Below are 14,261 nucleotides of genomic sequence, written 5' to 3'. Positions count from 1 at the left end.
TAATTAAGAAAGCAATTAATCACGATAAAATATCAATATAAAACGGATCTAGGATTTTATCTTCCCCCTATGCGATAATTCTTCACCCAACTAATCTCCTATTATGCAAGTTACGATTCCCGATTATTAACCCAAGACACGAAATTATTCATAACCAGCTGTCGCTGCGCTATAAACCTATTATTCATAAAAGATTCACTATATGTCTATGCAAACCTAATATAAATAAAGCATTAAATAACAAGTCTCGCAAACGGCTACCTAAGGTATTATCTGTATGTCTACGATAATACATGCAATCAACACACGCATTCGGTGAAAAACTACTCGAAGGCTCTTCTATCCCTGTTCTAATTATTAAAACGATCTGTCAATCAATTCTAACAATAACAAATAGCAACATAAGTTAGCTACGCTCATGCACTAAATAAGATCAAGATAGAAGAAATAATCGAAAAATTAAACTTGCATAAAAGTCGAATAAGAGGTTCGAATCACCACATAGGGTTCCAATAAAATCCTAGAATAAAAACTTAGCTACTCATGTTCGTAACGAAAAGCATAATAAAAATACGGAAATTCATAAAAATTAGAAAAGAAAAGGAAAAAGGAAACTAGGATGAAGATTCGTCAAGTCTTCGTCTTCGTTCTCTTGCTCCTTGATTGCGTGTAGAAAAGATAAAAACTCCAAATAAAAATAAAAGGTAAAAGATCGAAAAAAGACCCCCCAATTGTGTGCCTGACTTGGTCTTATATAGGGTGAAGAACTTGGGGAAGAAGGCAGTTTCCTTGTGCAATTAAAATCCCTTTTCTGCGCAATTTCGGAGTCTCGGACGGGGGTCCCACGATTTGCACTAAAACTGGGACGGGGGTCCGAGCTTTAAATCTTCAGAATTTTGATTTTTTCACTTTTGGCCCATATTTTCTCCAAAATTGCAGTTTTGACCCCATACTTTTCCAATTCTTCAATTTGTCCCTAAAATACAAATAATAACCAAATTAAGCACCAATTATCGTAAAAACACATCAAAAGCTCCAATTAAAAGGTACAATTAAGTGTATAAATATACACTTAACAACATCCAACCCACACAACCACCACAATGGTCTCGAGCAATGATCCCCACACCAACTAATCCATCTTTGGCATTAACGGCTGCATCAAAATTAATTTTAATGACGCCCGTACTAGGCAACAACCATCGACTATCGGACGTTACTCTTAGAGCCTGATTTGACAAAACTCGAGCAGAGGGTTGTCGAAGCTGGTTCATAAATTTTTGCGCGAGTGAGATAGTAGTAAGAGCGTCCACCTCTTCGTCTTCAAATAAAAAGCGGTTGCGATAAAACCAAATAGCCCAACAAACAGTCACACACATCTCAAAACCTCCGGTATCCGTCAATTTTCTCATGTTAGCAAACCAATCCACCATATCGTTCCCCCGCCACTGATACACGCTCCAAGGAATATTACTCAAAGCCCAAACTTGCCTCGCAAAGGAGCATAGCACAAAACAATGCCGCAAATCTTCATCATCAGCTCCACATATTTCACAACAAGACTCTGATGTTACCTTACGTCGCCGCAAATCAGTTCTAGTCGGCAGCAAATTTTTACAAACTCGCCAAACAAAAATTTTAATTTTATTTGGGACACTCATAGACCACACCCATTGCCATGTATTAAGTAAAGCACCAGAGGAGCTACTCGCTGCTTGATTCGCTCTTTCATTTTCCAGCCGAACGGCGAGGTGGTAAGCACTACGAACTGTAAACCTCCCATTACGATCATAGTGCCAAACTTGTGTATCCCCATTGCAAGCCCGTCCTAATGGAATTGAGAGTATAGTTTTCCTATCTTCCTCCACAAAGCAATCCCGAAGTAACTCCGCGTTCCATTGATTAGTGTTATTAAGGATAAGATCACTAACCTTCCAGTCGGAAGGGAAACTCCCCATTGGTGAAATAGGCCGGAAAGTGACTTCACTAGGAAGCCACTTATCTTTCCACACCAATATCGACTTGCCATTACCAACTCGCCAGCGAAGACCAGCCTCGAGAATCCTTTTAGATCCCAAAATGCATCGCCAAGTGAATGAGGGGTTTGGGCCAAGTTTAGCACCAAGCACATCCGAATTTGGAAAATACCTTGCTTTAAAGATGCGTCCCAACAGGCTATTGGGTGTAGTGAGCAGCCTCCATAGCTGTTTAGCGAGGAGTGCCATGTTAAAAGCCTCCAAATCTCTAAATCCAAGCCCTCCTGATTGCTTGCTTTTACACAACTTGCTCCACTTAGACCAATGAATTCCATGTCCTTTGCTATCCTCCCACCAAAATTTATTCATCAGTTGTTCAATATCCTTAGAAAAGTAGGCTGGCAACTTGAAACAACTCATAGCATAGGCCGGAATAGCTTGTAGCACCGCCTTAATCAAAATTTCCTTCCCCCCCTTGGATAACCATTTCTCGTTCCATCCCTTAAGCCTCTTGCACACTCTATCTTTTATGTTGGAAAATATGGTCCTCTTTGATTTACCGATAGCAGCTGGTAAACCTAAGTACTTATCGTGTTTCTCCACAATTTCCATCGGAAGTACACATTTAACTTCCTCAATCGTTTCATTCTTAGACGATTTGCTAAATACAATGCTCGATTTTTGGAAATTAACTTTTTGTCCCGACGCCATCTCATAAACCTCAAGTATATAATTAATCGTTTCTGCCGAGTGCTTGTTTGCATTACAAAAAATAATTGTGTCGTCGGCAAACATTGTAACACCCCACATTTTCGAAACCCTAATCCCTAACCCAAAATTTCATAACTCGGAAATTCTCACGTAAGAATTTTTAGGAATTTATTTACCTTATTAATTTAATTTCTCTAAGTGCCTTATTCACTTAGACTATTAATCCTTATATGCCGATTTGATTATATGACTTATGTGCTAGGAATTTATTGAATAATTATGTGCCAACTTTATTTCGGTAATTATGTGCTTAAGTGGATTAAATGTTTATAATTGTGTGCTAGATTAAATTATGTGATTTTTGTGTATAATTAGTTTAATTATGTGATTTCATGATTTAATCATAATTACATGCATAATACATGCATATATACGTACATGTATGCATACATATATGCATATGCTATATAAGCTATGTTACTCTAGACTATAGGTATGTGCATTTAAATATATGTGTGTGTGTTTTCGGATATGTGTGTGTGTGAGTTAATTAATAATTTTATTAATTAAGAAATAAAATTAGAAAAAGATGCATGCTTGTCCACATGTCAAAGTGTGATGATTTACACTAATCCAACACTCAATGTGGATTAGTAATGTGAAGAGACACTCTTCCTTCTTCTTTTCCTTACACCTACACCTACACTTGTCTTCTCTTCACCATCACCACCGAAGCACCACCATCTTCATCGGCCAACACCTCAAATTTCTTCAAGAAAAAAATAGAGAAATCAAAATGCAAATCCCCTATATAAGCTTCACCCTTGAATATGCCAAGAACACCATCAAAAACACTTGCCCTCTTACGGGAGAATTAAACTCCTCCCAACTTGATATCAAAGCTCTTACCTTCTCCATTCAAATAGCTTGGTTCAATCTTGGAGCCACTTCTTGAAGGAGGTAACATTGTATTTTTATTTTCTTCATTTTCCTTCATCCTCCTTTTCTTCCTCTAAGAAACCCTCTTTTCTTTTGAAGGTTTCTTTCTTCGGCCAACACTCTTTGATAGGTAAGAAATCTCGAATTTCTTGCTGCAATCGAAGGGTATCATAGTATGGAAAAGAATTTTTGAAACTACCTAAAAGATTTCCTCACTTTTCGAAAAATTAGGGCTTTTTGTGTAAAATCCGAAATCTTGTGATAATCTTGTTATTTGAGTTCTTGCATGTCTAATCCATGTTATAATCTGTGAATCTAAGCATTTTGTGTTGAAAGATTTAATATTTCGAATTTTTGGGAATTTTGGAGAAAGAAAATGAATTTTCAAGATTTTTGGGGTTGCATGTGTAGATCTATGAATCTTTAGGGCTAATCTGCAATTTCTTGAAATTTCAGCATGAAAAATGTTTTCACCTTTAAAATCTCAGTAGGAGAAAGTGGAATTTTGTTATTTTCTATTTGGCCATAGTTTGGGATTAATATTTGTTGGAAAAATCACTTTTTGGCTTCAACACTACTTGCCGAGCATTTTATTTTTTATAAATCCGATTTTTAAGGAAACTGCAAAATTCTTTTTGTATCTGTTCATTTAGTCAGTTAGGTAGCATATAATTAAATTTGAGAATTTTTAGATACTATTTGCTATTATTTCGAAATATTGCTTGTGCATGTGTCATAAATAGGACTTTTGTGTTTTAATCATTATGTCTTGAGTATTAATTGTGAGAATGTGAATTGATGGTTAAAAATCTGCAGCTGAACTATGTTAAGGGGCTGTAAGAATTTTAATTCATTAAATGAATAAAAGTGGGAGAAATCCCATAAATGAAAAGATAGAAATGTTGGTGCTTTAAGAGCATGGTTTGCTAATTAAATGCTAATTAAAGTGTGTTTTGGGGGCTGCATGTTATGTGCATGTGTGCCGTGTGTGTGCTGCTGTGTGTGTGTGATTTATATATATATAATATGATGCTATATTAATTATGTGAATTATGTGCTATATCTAAGTGGTTGTATATATGTGTGATTTCCGTGTATATATGTGTATTATGTGGATAAATGGATGCTCGTTGATCGATAATTGTGATGTCGTAAAGTGTCATTTTTAGAGTCTCATTCGTCTCATGGTCTTGCATAAAAAGAGATTTCATTTTTACGAAAGGAAAGGTTAATGGAATACTTGGGTTGGATAAGTCGGGATACGGGGGGCCGGTATTCCAACCATAGTTACTATAGTCAAAGGGGTGGTTTGATTCCACCAAAAGAACGGGCTCAGAATAATATGCTTATCATCCAAGTAAAGAAGTTAATTTTTCACGGATCCGAACAACAGAAAATGTTTTCATTCATGCATTTGCACGAAAAGGGTAATTTGGTAATTTTCAGCAATTGAGTCGATTTATGTGATTTACGTGCTTAAATGAGATTGAGCGCTTGTGTGTGTGTTTGTTTGCCGACGGATGGTAAGATGTGATGCTTATGTGTATATATTAATATAAGTACGTAAAACCATATTTTAAAACCTCGTTATCCATTCGAATTTCTTACTGGGCTTAATAGCTCATATAGATACTTCTTTGATTGCAGGTAGTAGTAGGAATCCCTCAACGGAATGGACCGAGTAGTGGATCGGAGTCTTGGCCGAAGCTTTTGGAGGGTCGTACGAGGGGTCTATAAACTATGCTTATTTTATTTTGGTGATGTAAACTATAGATAATTTCCGTATTTCCGTTTTCTTTAAACTCTAATACTTCCTCGTTAGGGGAATTAAACTCTTACCCTATTACGGGCCTTATTTTGATATTAATATAGTTGGTCCGCTTATTTTGATAATTGCATTTCTTACCCGAAAATCCCTACTCACCAAATAGCTTTAAACTCTGATTTATTTTCGAACCAAAAGTGAAACCGATAGTTAGATAAATGTAGCACTCGAATAATAATCTCCCTTTCCAAAGTTATTTCTAAACGAAAGATTTTAAACAACCAAAATCACCCTAAGGAGTTTTAGAAATTCTCAAGTTTTTCTTTTAAGGTTTTCAAATGACCCAAAAAGATATTTTTAGAAATTACATTTTGGTCATGTTCGAAAGTTTTAAAATTACAAAGAGATCCCTTTTTGCTTCCGCTATCTACAGTTTTTCGATAAACCGGTTCGATTTATCGCCCGACCCGAGGGGGGTGCTACAACGGTGGTATCAGAGCATTGTTTATAGAAAACTCGTACGAACCAAAAGCCGGGCTTGAAGACTAACGAGACACGATGACTCGTCCATTCGGTAACATTATGTGTATTATATGTTTTATTTATTTATGTGCTTTAATTATAAACTGCATAATAGGTTATAGAAATTATGGCAAGACGACTCACCCGGAATTCTCAAGGCACTCCCACTAATGAACCAACCGACCATAACCAAACCATCCATAACCTCTCGAACCTTATTCGAGAACAAGCCCAAAACCACCAAAGACAAATCGACCAACTTCTCCGACGAAACCATCCTCCTCCGCCTCCTCCTCAAGCAGCACCTCACGCCATTTACGAACGATTTCTCAAAATGAACCCCTCCGAATTTCATGGTGGAACCGATCCGACAATAGCCGAAGAATGGGTCAAATCCCTAGAAGTGATCTACGACTACATGCAAATGACCGATCGTGATCGTGTGCATTGCGCTCTATTCTTACTCCGAAACGAAGCTCGTCACTGGTGGGAAGGAGTCAAAGAAGGAGTCGACCTCGACACTATACAATGGACCGACTTCAAACTACAATTTTTCGAAAAGTATTTTTCCAAGGACGTACGTGCCCACAAACTGAAGGAATTTTTAGAACTTCGTCAAGGTGAACTACCAATGCTCGAGTACATCCGTCGCTTCGAACGTGGCTGTCTCTACGCCCCATTCATCGCTCGAGACCCTGAAGAGAAAAAGAATCACTTCATCCGTGGCCTACAACCGGAGATCCGACGAGATATCCGTATGTCCGACGCCTCGACTTTCAGACAACTAGTGGACAAAGCCCTGATGGCAGCCCAAGACGAAAAAGAGATTCAGCAGAATCGTCGATCCCAAGGTACGAGTCAACGCCCATGGAAGAAGGCTAACGTCGGCAACCACAAATTCAAGGGCAACCGAAGCCAACCATCGAACCAATCTGGACTTCCACAGCCGCCTAAACCGACTTGCCAACAATGCGGGAAATCACACTTTGGAGCTTGTGTACAAGGGACGAACACGTGCTTCAGATGTAGAAAGACCGGACACATGGCAAGAGATTGTCCGAACGCTCAGAATCGTGCTCAAGGACGTGTGTTTGCTATGACAAAGGAGCAGATTGAGCAAGATCCCTCAATGATAGCAGGTACTATATACATTTTCGACGAACCTGTCTACGCCTTAATTGATTCCGGTTCTACTCACTCTTTCATATCGGAGAATATAATTAGAAGCCTTAAGATCGAACCTAGTCACTTGAATCACGAATATAGTATACTCATTCCCTCTGGCGAAGAAATGATCTCTAACCTAGTAGTAACCAACTGTCCGATCCGAGTTCATTCCCAACCTATGAATTTCGACCTCATTGTCCTACCGATCCGCAATTTTAATATTATTCTAGGAATGGATTGGTTAACCGAATACAAAGCCCAAATTGACTGTGCCCCGAAAACAGTTATTTTTCCTCTACCAAACGGCCAAATCCTAATATTTCAAAGCCAAGCCAAAACTTCGATTCCAATTATCTCAGCCATAAAAGCCGTCAAACTCATTCATAAAGGGCATTTCGGCTATCTAGTAGATGTCGTGAATTCCGAACTCGACGCCAAACCTCAATTGTCCGATGTCCGAACAGTACAAGAATTTCCTGACGTATTCCCCGACGATATTCCCGGACTTCCACCCGACCGAGAAATTGAGTTCGAAATCAATCTAATTCCCGGAGCCGCGCCAATTTCCAAAGCCCCATATCGCATAGCCCCGCTCGAATTGAAAGAATTGAAAGATCAGATCCAAGAGCTACTCGACAAAGGTTACGTTCGACCTAGTCACTCACCATGGGGAGCCCCAGTGCTGTTTGTCAAGAAGAAAGACGGATCCCTTCGTCTTTGTATCGATTACCGAGAGCTCAACAAAATCACTGTCAAGAATAAGTACCCTCTTCCTCGAATTGATGATCTGTTCGACCAACTCCAAGGTTCTTCTGTCTTTTCCAAGATTGATCTTCGATCCGGATATCACCAACTCAAAATCAAAGAATCCGACATTCCAAAAACCGCCTTCCGAACGAGATACGGCCACTACGAATTCATTGTCATGCTTTTCGGTCTAACTAATGCCCCCGCCGCATTCATGGATCTCATGAACCGAGTCTTTCATCCGTATCTAGACCAATTCGTAATCGTCTTCATCGACGACATTCTCATTTACTCCAAGAACGAAGAAGATCATTCCTCTCACCTCCGCACCGTCCTCCAAACTCTTCGATCTCATCAGTTGTACGCCAAATTCAGCAAATGTGAGTTTTGGCTATCCAGTGTCTCTTTTCTTGGCCACATCGTCTCAGCAAGTGGAATCTCCGTCGACCCCAGCAAGATAGAAGCAGTTTCCAACTGGTCAATTCCGAAGAATGCAAAGGAAATAAGGAGTTTCCTCGGTCTAGCCGGTTACTACCGCAAATTCGTACAAGATTTCTCGAAACTTGCCTCGCCACTCACTCGACTCACTCGAAAGGACGTCAAATACCAATGGACCCCAGAATGCGACGCCAGCTTCACCGAACTCAAGAATCGACTCACCTCTGCCCCAATTCTAGCACTACCGGAAAGAACTGGAGAATTCATAGTCTACAGCGACGCCTCGAAGCTAGGGTTAGGAGCCGTACTCATGCAGAATGGAAAAGTTATAGCCTAAGCCTCTCGACAACTCAAGGAGTACGAACGGAACTACCCGACCCATGATCTCGAACTAGCCGCCGTCGTCTTCGCACTCAAAATCTGGCGACACTACCTTTACGGCGAAAAGTGCACCATCTACACCGATCACAAGAGCCTTAAGTACTTTTTCACCCAAAAGGAATTAAATATGCGGCAGAGAAGATGGCTCGAACTAGTCAAGGACTACGACTGCGAAATACTCTATCACCCGGGTAAAGCAAATGTCGTGGCAGACGCTCTTAGCCGCAAATCAATCAACGCCCTCGTCGTTCAGCCAAATCTGACAGAAGCAATTAAGACCGCTCAACAAACCGATCCCCAAGTTCTCAAGGTTCGCGACAACCTCGATTCGAATCCCAATTTCCGAATCTCCGAAGAAGGAATTGTCCGATTCCAAAATCGCCTCTATGTACCTAACGACCCCAAGATTCGCCGACTAATCCTAACCGAAGCCCATCAGACCGTGTACACTTGCCATCCCGGAGCAACCAAGATGTACCAAGATCTGAAGAAACTCTACTGGTGGCCCGGAATGAAAAGAGAGATTACCCAATTCGTCACCGAATGTCTAGTTTGCCAGCAAGTCAAAGCAGAACACCAAAGACCCGGAGGCCTATTGCAGTCCAATCTGATTCCAGAATGGAAGTGGGAAGCTGTCACTATGGATTTCGTCCAAGGGTTTCCAAAGACCCAAAGAGGATCCGACGCCATTTGGGTAATTGTCGACCGATTAACCAAGTCCGCTCATTTTCTCCCTATCCGAATGACCTTTAGCCTAGAGAAACTAGCGGAGCTATACGTCCGAGAAATTGTCCGACTCCACGGTGTTCCAGTCTCTATCATTTCCGACCGAGACCCTCGATTCACGTCTAAATTTTGGAAAAGCTTACACGGAACCCTCGGAACTCGCCTCAATTTCAGTACCGCTTTTCACCCGCAAACCGACGGTCAATCCGAGCGAACCATCAAAACCCTAGAAGATCTACTCCGCGCTTGTATTCTCGATTTCGGAGGAAATTGGGAATCGCGACTTCCACTAATCGAATTCGCCTACAACAATAGCTTCCAATCATCTATCGGAATGGCACCATATGAAGCTCTCTACGGTCGCAAGTGTCGATCCCCACTCCATTGGGACGAAATTGGAGAAAGAAAATTCCTCGGCCCAGAGCTAGTCCAACAAACCGTCGAAATAATTCAGAACATTCGAGAGAGAATGCGTACCGCCCAAAGTCGACAGCAAAGTTACGCCAATTCTCGAAGAAGAGATTTAGAATTCGAAGTTGGAGACTCCGTATTTCTTAAAGTGGCACCTTTCAAAGAATAATGCGATTTGGAAAAAGGGGAAAGTTAGCGCCTCGCTTTATCGGACCCTTTGAGATTCTCGAGAAAATCGGCACCCGAGCCTATCGTCTAGCCCTACCGCCTAACCTGTCCAATTTCCACAATGTATTCCACGTGTCCATGCTTCGTAAATATATCCGTAGCCCAGATCATGTTCTAAAACCCGAACCGATCGAATTAACCCCCAACCTAACCTACGAAGAAAAACCCTCCCAAATCCTCGAATACAAAACCAAAACCCTACGTAACCGAACCATTCGCTTAGTTAAAATCTTGTGGCATAATCATACTTTAGAAGAAGCCACGTGGGAACGCGAAGAGGAAATGCGTAAACACTTTCCGGAATTATTCGGGTCAGGTAACAATTTTGGGGACAAAATTTTTTTAAGGGGGGAAGATTGTAACACCCCACATTTTCGAAACCCTAATCCCTAACCCAAAATTTCATAACTCGGAAATTCTCACGTAAGAATTTTTAGGAATTTATTTACCTTATTAATTTAATTTCTCTAAGTGCCTTATTCACTTAGACTATTAATCCTTATATGCCGATTTGATTATATGACTTATGTGCTAGGAATTTATTGAATAATTATGTGCCAACTTTATTTCGGTAATTATGTGCTTAAGTGGATTAAATGTTTATAATTGTGTGCTAGATTAAATTATGTGATTTATGTGTATAATTAGTTTAATTATGTGATTTCATGATTTAATCATAATTACATGCATAATACATGCATATATACGTACATGTATGCATACATATATGCATATGCTATATAAGCTATGTTACTCTAGACTATAGGTATGTGCATTTAAATATATGTGTGTGTGTTTTCGGATATGTGTGTGTGTGAGTTAATTAATAATTTTATTAATTAAGAAATAAAATTAGAAAAAGATGCATGCTTGTCCACATGTCAAAGTGTGATGATTTACACTAATCCAACACTCAATGTGGATTAGTAATGTGAAGAGACACTCTTCCTTCTTCTTTTCCTTACACCTACACCTACACTTGTCTTCTCTTCACCATCACCACCGAAGCACCACCATCTTCATCGGCCAACACCTCAAATTTCTTCAAGAAAAAAATAGAGAAATCAAAATGCAAATCCCCTATATAAGCTTCACCCTTGAATATGCCAAGAACACCATCAAAAACACTTGCCCTCTTACGGGAGAATTAAACTCCTCCCAACTTGATATCAAAGCTCTTACCTTCTCCATTCAAATAGCTTGGTTCAATCTTGGAGCCACTTCTTGAAGGAGGTAACATTGTATTTTTATTTTCTTCATTTTCCTTCATCCTCCTTTTCTTCCTCTAAGAAACCCTCTTTTCTTTTGAAGGTTTCTTTCTTCGGCCAACACTCTTTGATAGGTAAGAAATCTCGAATTTCTTGCTGCAATCGAAGGGTATCATAGTATGGAAAAGAATTTTTGAAACTACCTAAAAGATTTCCTCACTTTTCGAAAAATTAGGGCTTTTTGTGTAAAATCCGAAATCTTGTGATAATCTTGTTATTTGAGTTCTTGCATGTCTAATCCATGTTATAATCTGTGAATCTAAGCATTTTGTGTTGAAAGATTTAATATTTCGAATTTTTGGGAATTTTGGAGAAAGAAAATGAATTTTCAAGATTTTTGGGGTTGCATGTGTAGATCTATGAATCTTTAGGGCTAATCTGCAATTTCTTGAAATTTCAGCATGAAAAATGTTTTCACCTTTAAAATCTCAGTAGGAGAAAGTGGAATTTTGTTATTTTCTATTTGGCCATAGTTTGGGATTAATATTTGTTGGAAAAATCACTTTTTGGCTTCAACACTACTTGCCGAGCATTTTATTTTTTATAAATCCAATTTTTAAGGAAACTGCAAAATTCTTTTTGTATCTGTTCATTTAGTCAGTTAGGTAGCATATAATTAAATTTGAGAATTTTTAGATACTATTTGCTATTATTTCGAAATATTGCTTGTGCATGTGTCATAAATAGGACTTTTGTGTTTTAATCATTATGTCTTGAGTATTAATTGTGAGAATGTGAATTGATGGTTAAAAATCTGCAGCTGAACTATGTTAAGGGGCTGTAAGAATTTTAATTCATTAAATGAATAAAAGTGGGAGAAATCCCATAAATGAAAAGATAGAAATGTTGGTGCTTTAAGAGCATGGTTTGCTAATTAAATGCTAATTAAAGTGTGTTTTGGGGGCTGCATGTTATGTGCATGTGTGCCGTGTGTGTGCTGCTGTGTGTGTGTGATTTATATATATATAATATGATGCTATATTAATTATGTGAATTATGTGCTATATCTAAGTGGTTGTATATATGTGTGATTTCCGTGTATATATGTGTATTATGTGGATAAATGGATGCTCGTTGATCGATAATTGTGATGTCGTAAAGTGTCATTTTTAGAGTCTCATTCGTCTCATGGTCTTGCATAAAAAGAGATTTCATTTTTACGAAAGGAAAGGTTAATGGAATACTTGGGTTGGATAAGTCGGGATACGGGGGGCCGGTATTCCAACCATAGTTACTATAGTCAAAGGGGTGGTTTGATTCCACCAAAAGAACGGGCTCAGAATAATATGCTTATCATCCAAGTAAAGAAGTTAATTTTTCACGGATCCGAACAACAGAAAATGTTTTCATTCATGCATTTGCACGAAAAGGGTAATTTGGTAATTTTCAGCAATTGAGTCGATTTATGTGATTTACGTGCTTAAATGAGATTGAGTGCTTGTGTGTGTGTTTGTTTGCCGACGGATGGTAAGATGTGATGCTTATGTGTATATATTAATATAAGTACGTAAAACCATATTTTAAAACCTCGTTATCCATTCGAATTTCTTACTGGGCTTAATAGCTCATATAGATACTTCTTTGATTGCAGGTAGTAGTAGGAATCCCTCAACGGAATGGACCGAGTAGTGGATCGGAGTCTTGGCCGAAGCTTTTGGAGGGTCGTACGAGGGGTCTATAAACTATGCTTATTTTATTTTGGTGATGTAAACTATAGATAATTTCCGTATTTCCGTTTTCTTTAAACTCTAATACTTCCTCGTTAGGGGAATTAAACTCTTACCCTATTACGGGCCTTATTTTGATATTAATATAGTTGGTCCGCTTATTTTGATAATTGCATTTCTTACCCGAAAATCCCTACTCACCAAATAGCTTTAAACTCTGATTTATTTTCGAACCAAAAGTGAAACCGATAGTTAGATAAATGTAGCACTCGAATAATAATCTCCCTTTCCAAAGTTATTTCTAAACGAAAGATTTTAAACAACCAAAATCACCCTAAGGAGTTTTAGAAATTCTCAAGTTTTTCTTTTAAGGTTTTCAAATGACCCAAAAAGATATTTTTAGAAATTACATTTTGGTCCTGTTCGAAAGTTTTAAAATTACAAAGAGATCCCTTTTTGCTTCCGCTATCTACAGTTTTCCGATAAACCGGTTCGATTTATCGCCCGACCCGAGGGGGGTGCTACAAACATAAGATGCGATATAGATGGAGCTCCGTTGCAAACCGCTAAACCCTTTATATTCCCACTCGTTTCCTCCCTTTTAAACAAAGCACTAAGTGCCTCCGCACAAAAAAGAAAAAGATAAGGCGAGATCGGATCACCTTGTCGAAGTCCTCGATCCGGAGTAAGATCACCGAAAACCCCACCATTCAAAACAAAAGAATATCTCACTGATGTTATGCATCTCATAATAAGATCAACCACCTGGACGGCAAATCCTAATTTTAGCATAACCAAACGAAGAAAATCCCACTCGATCCTATCGTAAGCCTTGCTCATATCAAGTTTCACCGCCATATGCTCTGCCGAACTCCTCTTCATATAATGGGTAACTTCATAAGCAATAAGAATATTATCAGAGATTAAGCGAGCTGGAACAAAGGCAGATTGGGATTCAGAAATAACCAAATTCATAGTGGGCTTAAGTCGATTCACTATACACTTTGATACCAATTTATACACCACATTACTCAAACTTATAGGGCGGAACTGAGCCATGTACTCTGGGTTCTGACATTTGGGAATGAGAACGATATGTGTATGGTTGTACCTGGCAGGAGAATCACCATGATTAAGAATCCGTAGCACCCATTGAGTGACTTCCATTCCTACAATCCTCCAATATTTCTGGTAAAACAAAACAGGAAATCCATCGGGCCCCGGAGCTTTAAGAGGTTGCATACTGTCTAGAGCAGATTTAACTTCGGCTTCAGTATACTTGGCCAGAAGCTTATCATTTATTTCTTGGCCAACT

General features: G+C 39.0%; 2 long non-coding RNA genes across 2 annotated transcripts; both read left to right on the top strand.

Annotated features, from left to right (window-relative positions):
- Positions 1 to 3,224: 3,224 nt before the first annotated feature.
- Positions 3,225 to 5,519, top strand: LOC148767230 (uncharacterized). The gene is made up of 3 exons (XR_016034104.1): positions 3,225 to 3,647; positions 3,726 to 3,756; positions 5,274 to 5,519. It is a non-coding gene; the product is annotated as an uncharacterized LOC148767230 (long non-coding RNA).
- Positions 5,520 to 10,821: 5,302 nt separating this feature from the next.
- Positions 10,822 to 13,116, top strand: LOC148767229 (uncharacterized). The gene is made up of 3 exons (XR_016033844.1): positions 10,822 to 11,244; positions 11,323 to 11,353; positions 12,871 to 13,116. It is a non-coding gene; the product is annotated as an uncharacterized LOC148767229 (long non-coding RNA).
- The last annotated feature ends 1,145 nt before the right edge of the window (positions 13,117 to 14,261 follow it).

This window comes from Erythranthe guttata, chromosome 10 (assembly GCF_056151865.1).
Source record: "Erythranthe guttata isolate IM_541 chromosome 10, IM_541, whole genome shotgun sequence".
Taxonomy (NCBI): Eukaryota; Viridiplantae; Streptophyta; class Magnoliopsida; order Lamiales; family Phrymaceae; genus Erythranthe; species Erythranthe guttata.
Note: the sequence above shows the minus strand (reverse complement) of the source record. Positions and strands in the feature narration are given on the sequence as shown.